The sequence below is a fragment of the Canis aureus genome, chromosome 12 (genome assembly GCF_053574225.1).
Source record: "Canis aureus isolate CA01 chromosome 12, VMU_Caureus_v.1.0, whole genome shotgun sequence".
NCBI classification, from domain to species: Eukaryota; Metazoa; Chordata; class Mammalia; order Carnivora; family Canidae; genus Canis; species Canis aureus.
In genome coordinates, this window is record NC_135622.1 from 32,141,964 (window position 1) to 32,152,910 (window position 10,947).

The following is a 10,947-nucleotide window of genomic DNA, read 5'->3' on the forward strand; positions in this document are numbered from 1 at the left end:
TTTATTTTACAACTGAGCAAACTGTGGTTAAGTGACATTCCTTAGCTAAGGTCTCACAGTTTATAAGTTTTGATCCAAAACTACTTTTAGTATCTTAGTTGTGAAACTTCTATGAACTTTACTTAGGAATTCAGAGAAACTTACCATTATTCAAACTTACTTGTGTGATTCCAAAACTTACCATACCTGATAGCATCATATGAGCAGAGCAGCAATGAGATGTGAGCTATCCTAATGTGTGTGGTTAATGGGGATGTGGCAGGAGCTTGGATTATGAGGTAGAAGTGGAGTCGACCTAAAAGATAGCCTGGAGTAACTTCCCAGGTTGAAGGAAACCTTAAACACCAACGTAAGAAAGTTGGACTTGATGCTATACCCAGTGGGGAACCATCAAAGGTTTTGACCAGATGGTAGCCAAATCAAAATTATGGTCTAGATATGTGCATTTCTTGTTTTACAAAGAACACATTCTGTAATGTAGCATCATTTCTAAAAATTGTTCAGCTGAAATATATTACAGTAGCTTTTTTTCCCCAGGTTTACTGAGATATAATTGACAAAATTTATATATATTTAAAGTATATAGATTGATGAATTTGATATATACCTGCACTTTGAAATGATTACCACAATCAAGTTAATTACCTTATAGACCATCACCTTACGTACTACTTTTTAGTGAGGAATCTTAAGACCTACTCTCTTAGCACATTCAAATATGCCATACACTATTATTAACAATATTCACCATGGTATAATTAAAGCATCAGAATTTATTCACCTTATAATGAAAGATTTTACCCTTTGACTAATATCTCCCCATTTGTTCCATCTACTAGCTTCTTTCTATTTCTCTAATAGAAATAGAAAGCTCTGAGTTTGACTTATACTGCAGTTATTTTAATTTAGAAGTTGTTTGATTTCATTTAAAATTAAAAATATTTAATTTAGAATTAATGTATAAGACAGCTTTATAATATTTGTATTTCAAACAGATATTGTTTTTCATTTATTGAAAACTCCTTTATTTTCCTATAAGATTGAATTCTAAAATTTCTTTTTAATGAGTAAATATAAATCTTCCCTACAATAAACAGTTATCAGTCCCAAAATGAGAAAGAAGATTGTAGGTGGACAATTTTGTAGAGAAGTCAAAGCTTAAGGTAAAAAGTATTAGAAAGCATATTATGGGTTAAATTTTGAGGTGGAAAGAAAACATGTTTCTCGCCAGCTGTTCAAGAGATTTATAGAATTCCTTCTGCGGTCAGAGACTCTTAGAGGTTCTGGTTACATACAGCAGTGAAGGCAGTCAGTAACCTTTTATTTTTATAAGAGGTGACATTCAATAAACAAACAGGTAAAGAAATAGTAAAACTCTGACTAATACAATAAAATGAGTCCAGAGAATAGGAAGTTTGTGGTGTGTGTGTGTGTGTGTGTGAGGGGTATACTGCAAATAGAACATTTGAGCAGAGACCTGAAAGGTGTGAAGAAGTGAACTGCAAACTTATCTGAAGCCCAGAATTTTAGGCAAAGGAAAGACCTAGTGCAAACAACTGAACCAAAAATATGCTTGGACTGTTTCAGCCCTCCAAGTGTACTTGGAGGAAGACCCTTCTTCCTGTATGACAGGGTTCAAGCCAGGTGAGATGGAGAGCAGATTAGTTATCAGGAAGGTAGCTGGGGAGGGCCAGAACATGTAGGGTCTTGTAGAATATTATTTGGATTTTAGTATTTACTCTGAAAAGAGAATTAATTAAAGGATTTTATATGAATGAATGTAGGTAATGGAAAAGTCTGAGACCTAAATCCTGGGGCTTTCTAACATTTACATGTTACTGGGAAAGGAAATAACAGTAATGGAGGTAGGAGGAAATTTGAGAGAAATTGATGTGAGGAAAGAGTTTATGATGAAATAAATGATCAACTATCTTAAGAAGTAAAACCATTAGATTTAGCAGTGTATTGGTCAGTTTTGACCAATACAATAGCTTTTGCTGGCATAGTATGGGAGAAGGTCTAATTATTTTGGCTTAATGAGTAAATGAAGGGTAACAAGTGGAGATGGTGTTTTCAATAACTTTTATTGCCTAAGGATGCAAAGAAATGGAGCATTACCAGGAACAGAATGTGTGCACAAACATACATTTTAATATGGCATTTTTGGGTCAGGTTTTTATATTAATTGAATTGATCTAACAGAGATGAAAAATTGATAATGCAGCAGAGGGAAGGGAAGCTGAGTAGATAAGAAAGGGTTAAATATAATGTAAAGGAATATGAATATTTTGTCCATAATAACAGATATATAGGTAGGTTGGTAGATGTGATGGTATATGTGGAAGTTCTCTTTGAATATTTCTTTTGAGGTTCATATTATACCCCTGTTGTCCTAAAAAATGATATTGAAACCCATAGATTTAATTATTCTTTGTGAAAAATGTCATGGATTTTAGATTAATGAAGAACTTTCAGGTTCTTTCACTTTCAAACCAGTGCTTTTAAAAAATAATTTTAAATAATTAATATATATCAGCTTAATAGAAGGGTTGATAAATATAGACATTATTTTAATGAATCCTTCTTTTCTGACTTGTTTTCAGTTTTTGTGAATGATATCATTAATTTTCTCATGTTCTCTTTCTATTTTGTAACTGGAGCATACTAACTTTTCTATAAATACAGCTATTATTAGGAAAATAAAATGGGAAATTTTATTTAAATGTAATTTCTTGGTTGACATCATCTTATGACACTTACTTGAGATTTCAGACATTGTTTTTATACAGATCACCTCTTCAAAATTTTTATCAACTGTAGGAAAAGCATTTCACTCCTCATAAAAAATAAGAAGAGCCAACTTCATTCTGGAATAGTAGTCCTCCTAAAAACATGTTCTCAGTAATACATCCACAACCACATGTCTATTATTAAAGGGCTTTATTTTACTTTTCAAGTGAACAGTAAATGATCCAGCAGGATCTCCAATGACTGGTTTATTTCTTGGCAAAATTAAGTAATCTCAAATCATGTTATAATGCACTGTTGTGGCTATAATTATTCTCCCAACTCTAAAGCCACCGGATTTTAGGGGGAAATAACCAACAAAATACTTGACATTTGCATTACAGTGGAAAACTCAAGAGCACAAAAGAAAATATTTCAGTCAAATAAGACTTGGTGTTCCAGTTGCAATTCTATCCTTTGACATGGGATCAGCTCTGAGATTCTATTCAAGCAATACAACAAAACTTTCTTGTCAGAGTGAAGACCAAACCAGAAAGGATTATATCACAAAGCATCTTTCTTTTTTTTTTTTTTTTAGGATTTTATTTATTTATGTGAGAGAGAGAGAGCTTGAGCAGGGGGTGGATGAAGGGAGAGGGAGAGAGAATCTGAAGCAGACTCCATGCTGAGCATAGGCTTCCATCTCTCAACCCTGAGATCATAACCTGAGCCAAAACCAGGAGTCAGGCAGTTAACCTACTGAGTGACTCAGACTCCCCAGTATATCACTAATCATTTTTAAATCATATCATTTTTACATATTTTGTAGTTTTTTTGAAAGAGCAGAGTTCTAATTTAATGACTTTTTTTTTTTTTGAACCTCTGAGTCTTTAGATATCTGGTAATATTCCCTACCTTCTACTATTAGATATCTGGTAATATTCCCTACCTTCCCTACTATTATCTTAGGAAACTGACATTTCACCACCATCTAAAATAAAATACATTCAGAATTACTGAAGCTAGGAAGGAAAATCAAACTTGTAAGAAATGGTGGGAACTTTAACATCTAAATATTGATTTTGGATGGACAAGTATTGTTATTATTTACATTTCTATAATTTACTAGATGGCAGGACAATGTGATTTCACAAATTTACTGAGCCATTATTCAGACATTTTTAAAGGAAGCTATTTGGGGCAGAGAACAACCACATATATTTCATTATTATAGTTACTTTATATTTTTATTTTTTTGAAGATTTTATTTACTTATTAGAGAGAGAAAGAGCACAAGTTGGGGGAGGGGGACAACAGACTCCTGGCTGAGCATGAAGCCAGAATCAAACTTGATCCCAGAACCCTGGGATCATGACCTGAGCTGAAGTCAAATCTTTACCACTGAGCCACCTAGACGCACCTATTGTAGTCATTTTTTACAAGTATACTATTAATTGAAAAGAAAACATAAGGAAAGCAGTGACAAGCATAAAAATAAGAGTGAACATATTGTATACAATTTATTTTTAAACTTGTTCAGATTAATATAGGAAATTTGCCTGTATAACACTGGAAAAATTTATGTTCTTTATATTAATACTGACAAGTGAAACCTTTCATTTATCTGAAATGATTCCTGGAACATACAGTTATTTTTCATTTGCAAAAATATTGTAATTGAAAAATGCTTTGGATATTTATATATTTATACATTCAACATCCATGGAAATTAAGAAGGAAAAGTTTACTCAGTTGACCACAGCACTGATACACTCATGTACACTTAACATTTTATATTTTATCTTCTAAATTTAAATCCTAGGTGTATGTCTTCTCCAATCATAAACCAATCAGTAGAAAACCAATAGTGAATTCCTATAAAAGCTTACTCATAAATCATCCTAAAGAGTTGATAGTCTTCTAAGATCATTCAAATTGGTTTATTATTATCATTGCTATTTTATTTGAGAGTCATGATTTCTTCCATGATTGGAGAACAACAGAAATGCAAAAGGAAGTTATCTCTTATTCTGAGATGTAACAGAGATAACGTATTACTTTCTTTTGGGGAAAAAAAAATGTTGTTTTTTTTAAGTGACTAGAAAAATAAAGATGAGCATTCAAATATGATCATCCCAGAAAAAATGAATTTAGGTCTTAACATATTAAGAATCTTTTTATCTCTTTTGGTATAAAGAGCCAAAGTATTACATATTAAAATAATACCATGCAAGAAAAAAATTTCAGGAAAATATTTTGTTTAGTCAGATTCTTGGCTATACTTATACTTACATATACTTATATAGAAAGGGTTATAATATGAGTATTAATCTTTCCATGCATATTTTCCCTTATATAAGAAACGGGAAAAATAATTAAAATTCTTTTTTTTTAATAATTAAAATTCTTGAAAATAAAAAAGAAGCAGCTTTAGGGAGAGGATATAGGATGACTGGTAAATTTCCTTTTGAGCAGAATTTGAAAGCAAATACAGAAGGAAGACCACTGTCTTAGAATGTCAACATTTCCTGAATGCCTTCCTTTCTAGTTGGATTTCCTATCCATGAGGAAATGAAAATAGACATGTTTTCTTCAGTCTTCTGATACTCATATGAAGAGAGATAAATGAATTGAAGCCTAATTTTTTTGTATTTCTTTGAATTATTCTATTCAACATAATTTAAGAATGATGCAATCTTTAAACTACAGGTACTTATATAGGATGAATACTGAAAATTATGACAAAGAAAAAGGTAAAAGTCTGGAAACATAGTGTGGAATTGCACTAATTAATTTTCATCATTTTCCACTGAAACCACATTTAGTTTTAGCTTTTTGACCATATTTGCCACCAAATAATTGCTATGTGATACTGTCATTAAAGGAAATATTAGGTCTTAGCAACTTAATAAGATTTTTTGAATGTCAAAATGTGAGTTTTCCTGACCCTTATATTTCCTTACAACTGAATTATTTTCTTCTTTTTATTTATTTATTTTTTAATCATTTGAACATTCCATGTGACAAAACCTGATTGAATGGCAGGTTCGGGGAGGGTTAATCAGATTAAAACAGGCCTCCAACAAGCCCATAAAAACCCCTAGACTTAGAAACTCCAGTCCCCTCTCTCTTTGGGAGCTTTATACTATCACTTTGGTATAGCTCGATAAACCTAGCTTTGCTGCCCCCCAAAATATAAATAAATAAATACATTAAAATTTTTAAATAAATAAATACATAAATAAAAAATCATCTGAGTGAAAAGTATGAGTTTGAATAACCTGTGATTCTATGAAAGAGCACAAGTTATCTCTGAGACTATTTATAATATCTATTTTTCATTATATTATTTACCTAATACAAACAATTATACAAAAATATTCAAATTACTACTTGAAAAATGTCTCCTCTAATCATTCCACATATTCTATGTCACTAGTCCAACTATTAGCATGACTTTGGTTGGTAAGTTAATTATTTTATCCTTAACTAAAACTATTTTAATTATGTCATATTTTTATCATATGTATCATATTTATTGATTTCTTTACATAAAATATTTCTGAAAAACAAAGGGACTGAAAGGCTGTGTGGTAAGTATAATCAAGTAGATGTAAAAATATTGAAGTCATCAAGAGAACTATAAAATGCTACATTGATCGATTTTTGAGCATATCTGGGAAACCAAAGTACAGTCTACTCCCAAGATGACCACACAATGGTGCCTCTGGCAGGAGTCAGACAGGTGAAACTAATTACAGTAGTTATATAATTAGGAAACAAGATTACAGCTGTAAAATTAACCTCAACAGACAATCTTAAAGTTTCTTGTTTTATAATATAAGTACACATACAAAAAAGATTGAACTCTCTGAGAGGGAAATGTGTGTTTCACTCATTTTTTAATTTCTTGAAGCCTGATAAGTTGTTTATCATCTGTTAGTTGCTGACTAAATATTTATGATACATTAGGTTGGTATTTTATCAGAAACTGTATGAGTTCATTAGGAAATATTTTAGAACCAGGAGGAAAATCAACCAAATTGACTTTAAATATTCAGGTGAAAGTTACATCTGAAATATTGTTTTGGAAAATTACATATTTAGACAAATATATATACAGTGACTGATGCTCATTATTCTGTACTAACTACCTCCTCTCTAAATATCAAATGTTGGATGATCAATTTTTAATTCACATCAAAAAAAAAATATAAGTCCAGGCAAAATAACATTGTCTCTTCCTTTAAAATGCTGTGTTTTTGTTTTGTTTTTTATGATTATATATATATTTTTTTATTCATGAGAGACACACAGAGACAGGCAGAGACCTAGGTAGCAGGAGAAGCAGACTCCCTCTGGGGAGCCTGATGTGGGAATTGTTCCCAGGACTCAGATCAAGCCCTGAGCCAAAGGCAGATAGATGTTCAACCACTGAGCCACCTACGTGCCTCTAAAATGCTGTTTTATCTTTAAGTTTCTGACATGATTCCTTTTCCCATTAGCATGAATTTTAAAAGAACGGGCAGTTTTTATATGCTTAATGTAATAGATGGAAGACTAAAATATAAGACTTCATGACCTTAGTGGATGGAAAGGAAAGACTGATGACTTGAAGTGGCTGTGCCTTCCTCTTCTGATTTTTTTTTTTTTTTTGTAAATGATGTAATGCATTCTTTTAGTTCTACTTTAGAGCATGGCTTCCTACATAATAATAATAATTGGGTGAAATGGTGAACTTTGTCAATGGAAAAAAATTGTTTCATTTCAATCAGTACACAATGCATTTTTTTAAAGTCTTCATTTTGTGTTCCTAAGGGGAATTCAGAATGACCAATATGAAGTAATTATTTGAAATGAGAGCACTCTTTGCTGAGACTTCAGCTCACAGACATAAGAAGATATTTTTAATATAACTTGTACTATTTTTAACAGAACTGTCACATTCAGGTCACAAAAATAATTATAGCATATGGTGCTTTATAGAAAACTAGAGTCTCTTCAAGTATTAGAAGAGGCTTTCTAATACTTCTTAAGTTGTTTTCAACCATATCTAGTTTTACAGGAAAGTCTAGAACTCTGGGGATAGCCATATTTGTGATAAGTGAATGTTTTATAAGTGATTGATTAGGGTGATAAAACCTAAAATTACAGATTCTCTGGAAGATTTTAAATGAAACTAATGTAAAATGTTTTATAATAATAATAATGACTAGTATGCATTGAACATAATGTGTGAGGAATACTTTTGTATCACCTTGTTTAATCTCTATGCTAAACATTCTGTATGCTAAACACTGTACATTTTACAGATGAAAAGATTAGGGCATTGACAGAGTATGTAACCGTCTGTAGTCTCAGATTCTAAATGATGGAGCTGGAATTTAGATTTCTGTATTTTGGCTGCAGAGTTCACATACTTAATTATTATACTCAATCACCTCACCCAACTCAATGTTTGAAATGCAGAAAGATATTTTAGAGCCCCTGCATTCCCCCAGAAATTGTTAAGCTCTGTAACTGTGGAAACACAGAAGATTCCTTGAGAGGGCAAGAAAAGGAAACTTGAATCTATAGTGAAGACTTCAAAAATCACAAATACCAGCCTGAAGTTAAGGTACCTCTTTATAGGTTAAAAGTAGCTAAAGGTTAAGAAGACTAGGAGCCAAAATGTGTTTGCAGCTTTTGAAAATAGAATATAAAGCAAAAGATGTTGCTAGAACTGGGACTTTCCTAGTTCAGGACGATTTTCCTCTGGTCAGCTTCTGGTCACCCTCATTCAAGGAAGGCTAGGATTAAAAAATCTAACTTCACTTTCTACTGTGATTCCTTGTGTAGCACAGTGCATATATTAAAAGTAGAAATGTTTGGAATCTGTTTTTTTTTTTCTTTTTCTTTTTCTTTTTTTAGAATCTGTTTTTAAATACACTTAAATTAGAGGATTTCATCTCAAATAATATTGAGAGTTCATATCTTCTGCCTTATACTTTCCATTTTATTTTTTATTTTTTTAAATTTTTATTTATTTATGATAGTCACAGAGAGAGAGAGAGAGAGGCAGAGACATAGGCAGAGGGAGAAGCAGGCTCCATGCACCGGGAGCCCGACGTGGGATTCGATCCCGGGTCTCCAGTATCGCGCCCTGGGCCAAAGGCAGGCGCTAAACCGCTGCGCCACCCAGGGATCCCTTAAACACAATTAAATGAGCAGAAAGGGCTGTTTCTCCTAGGCAGAAATTGGCACATACATTCTATTGTTTGAAAAACAATTCTATATTCTAAGGGTTAGAATTTGAATACCCAGGAGGTGAACTACATATAGAGAACTGAAAGTCAATTTCATAAAGACTTTTGCACCCTAATATGCATAGAAGTTGGAACCGATTCTAATTGTAAAAGGTAGGGTTTAATGTTTGTTGCCTTCTAATGACAGAAGTAGAAACTTTCGTTAAAAACATTTCATCATGAGGGCACCTGGGTGACTCAGTGGTTGAGCCTCTTGCCTTTGGCTCACATTGTGATCCTGAGGTCTTGGGATCAAATCCCACGTCAGGCTCCCTGCTTCTCCCTCTGCCTATGTCTCTATGTCCCTGTGTCTCTCACGAATAAATAAAATCTTAAAAAAAAAAAAAAGTCATCATAGATTTTTGCTGCCTAGAGGGTCTGAGTTCAGGAGATTATATAATTCCTAAATTTGGAATGAGAGATTTGTCATGATTTTTGGTCAACTTCTCCATTTCTCTGCTCCTTAGTACCATCAAGTGTAAACTCTCATAATAAAATGTAAACCTCTCATGAAGACGAGTCCCCAGATAGACTCAGATATAGAATTAAAAGTATTCAGTTTCATATGAACACTCAGAAATATGCATTCCTGCTTTGCCCTGGGGCTTTCTGCTTTATCCATTCATCACCCTCAAGTTTTACGGCGTTCTGTGTTTTGCAAAAAAAATAAAAATAACATTTTTATTTGTGGGGAATTTAGAAATTACTTCCACTCAAGATGAAGTTTTTGGATATTTATTAACTTGTTTGATTTTCTTGCCGAGTTAAGAATTCTAGGATTAAATTAAATTAGTATGACTTCCATTTTCCCAGCTGATACAGTAAGAAACAAAATGAGGGATTATTTTGGAAAGTTATTTTATCTATAAAAAATTTTAAAAACCGTGAGTGAGTGGAAATTGTTGGGTTTTTTTTAAGATTGTATTTATTTATTCATGAGAGAGAGAGAGAGAGAGAGGCAGAGGCACAGGCAGAAGGAGAAGCAGGCTCCATGCAGGAAGCCTGATGTGGGACTGGATCCCGAGTTTCCAGGATCACGCCCTGGACTGGAGGCAGCGCTAAACCGCTGAGCCACCTGGGCTGCCCTGGAACTTGTTTATTAGATAATTTCATGTTTATAGTTCCACACCTGGTAAATAATATAAAATATGATGATTTTACATTCACCTTTTTGCAAAACTTAGGAGAGAAAATAGATTTATACTGAGCTGAAAATTAGAACTCAACCAATATTTTTTTAAAAAACAAATGTGGTTGTTTTTTGACCACTCTGTGCATAGCAGCACTCACTTCCTCACTGATTTCGTGGAACCTAAGGTATTACAATTTTTATGTGACTAATCCCAGGTGGAGGAACACTAAATGGGCTGCAGAAACACTACTATAAGTCTGACTGTGAATTAAATTAATTGCAAAATAATTGCTCCATTCTGTGTTCTAATATGTTGCTTATTTTATTAAATCCCAGTTGAGGAATGTTTACTTGAACTATATAGGACCACCTCAGTTTTATATTCTCTCACATATTGTATATACCAAGAATATATTGAAGACTACTTCTTTGATCTTAAAGTAGAAAAATGCAAATTAATAAACATTTACCTTGATATAGAGTAGATATACATTTTAAATGAGATAGCTGCCCAATACTGAATTGTTTACCAAGTGAAGAAAGAATCCAAGTCCTAGTTTTGATTATTATATTACTATGGGGAAAATATAATATATATATATATATATATATATATATATATATATATATACACACACAGACACACGCAGAGACAGTCCTTATTTTGCTCAGTTCCAATGTGCATGAACTTTCGTTTTGGTGATTTTGTTAAAGAACACAACTCCCCAGAAATACAGTTCAAATTTTCATTACAGTTTACTAACTGTGAATAATTGCATAAAGTGCCAGCTTTACTACTGGTTC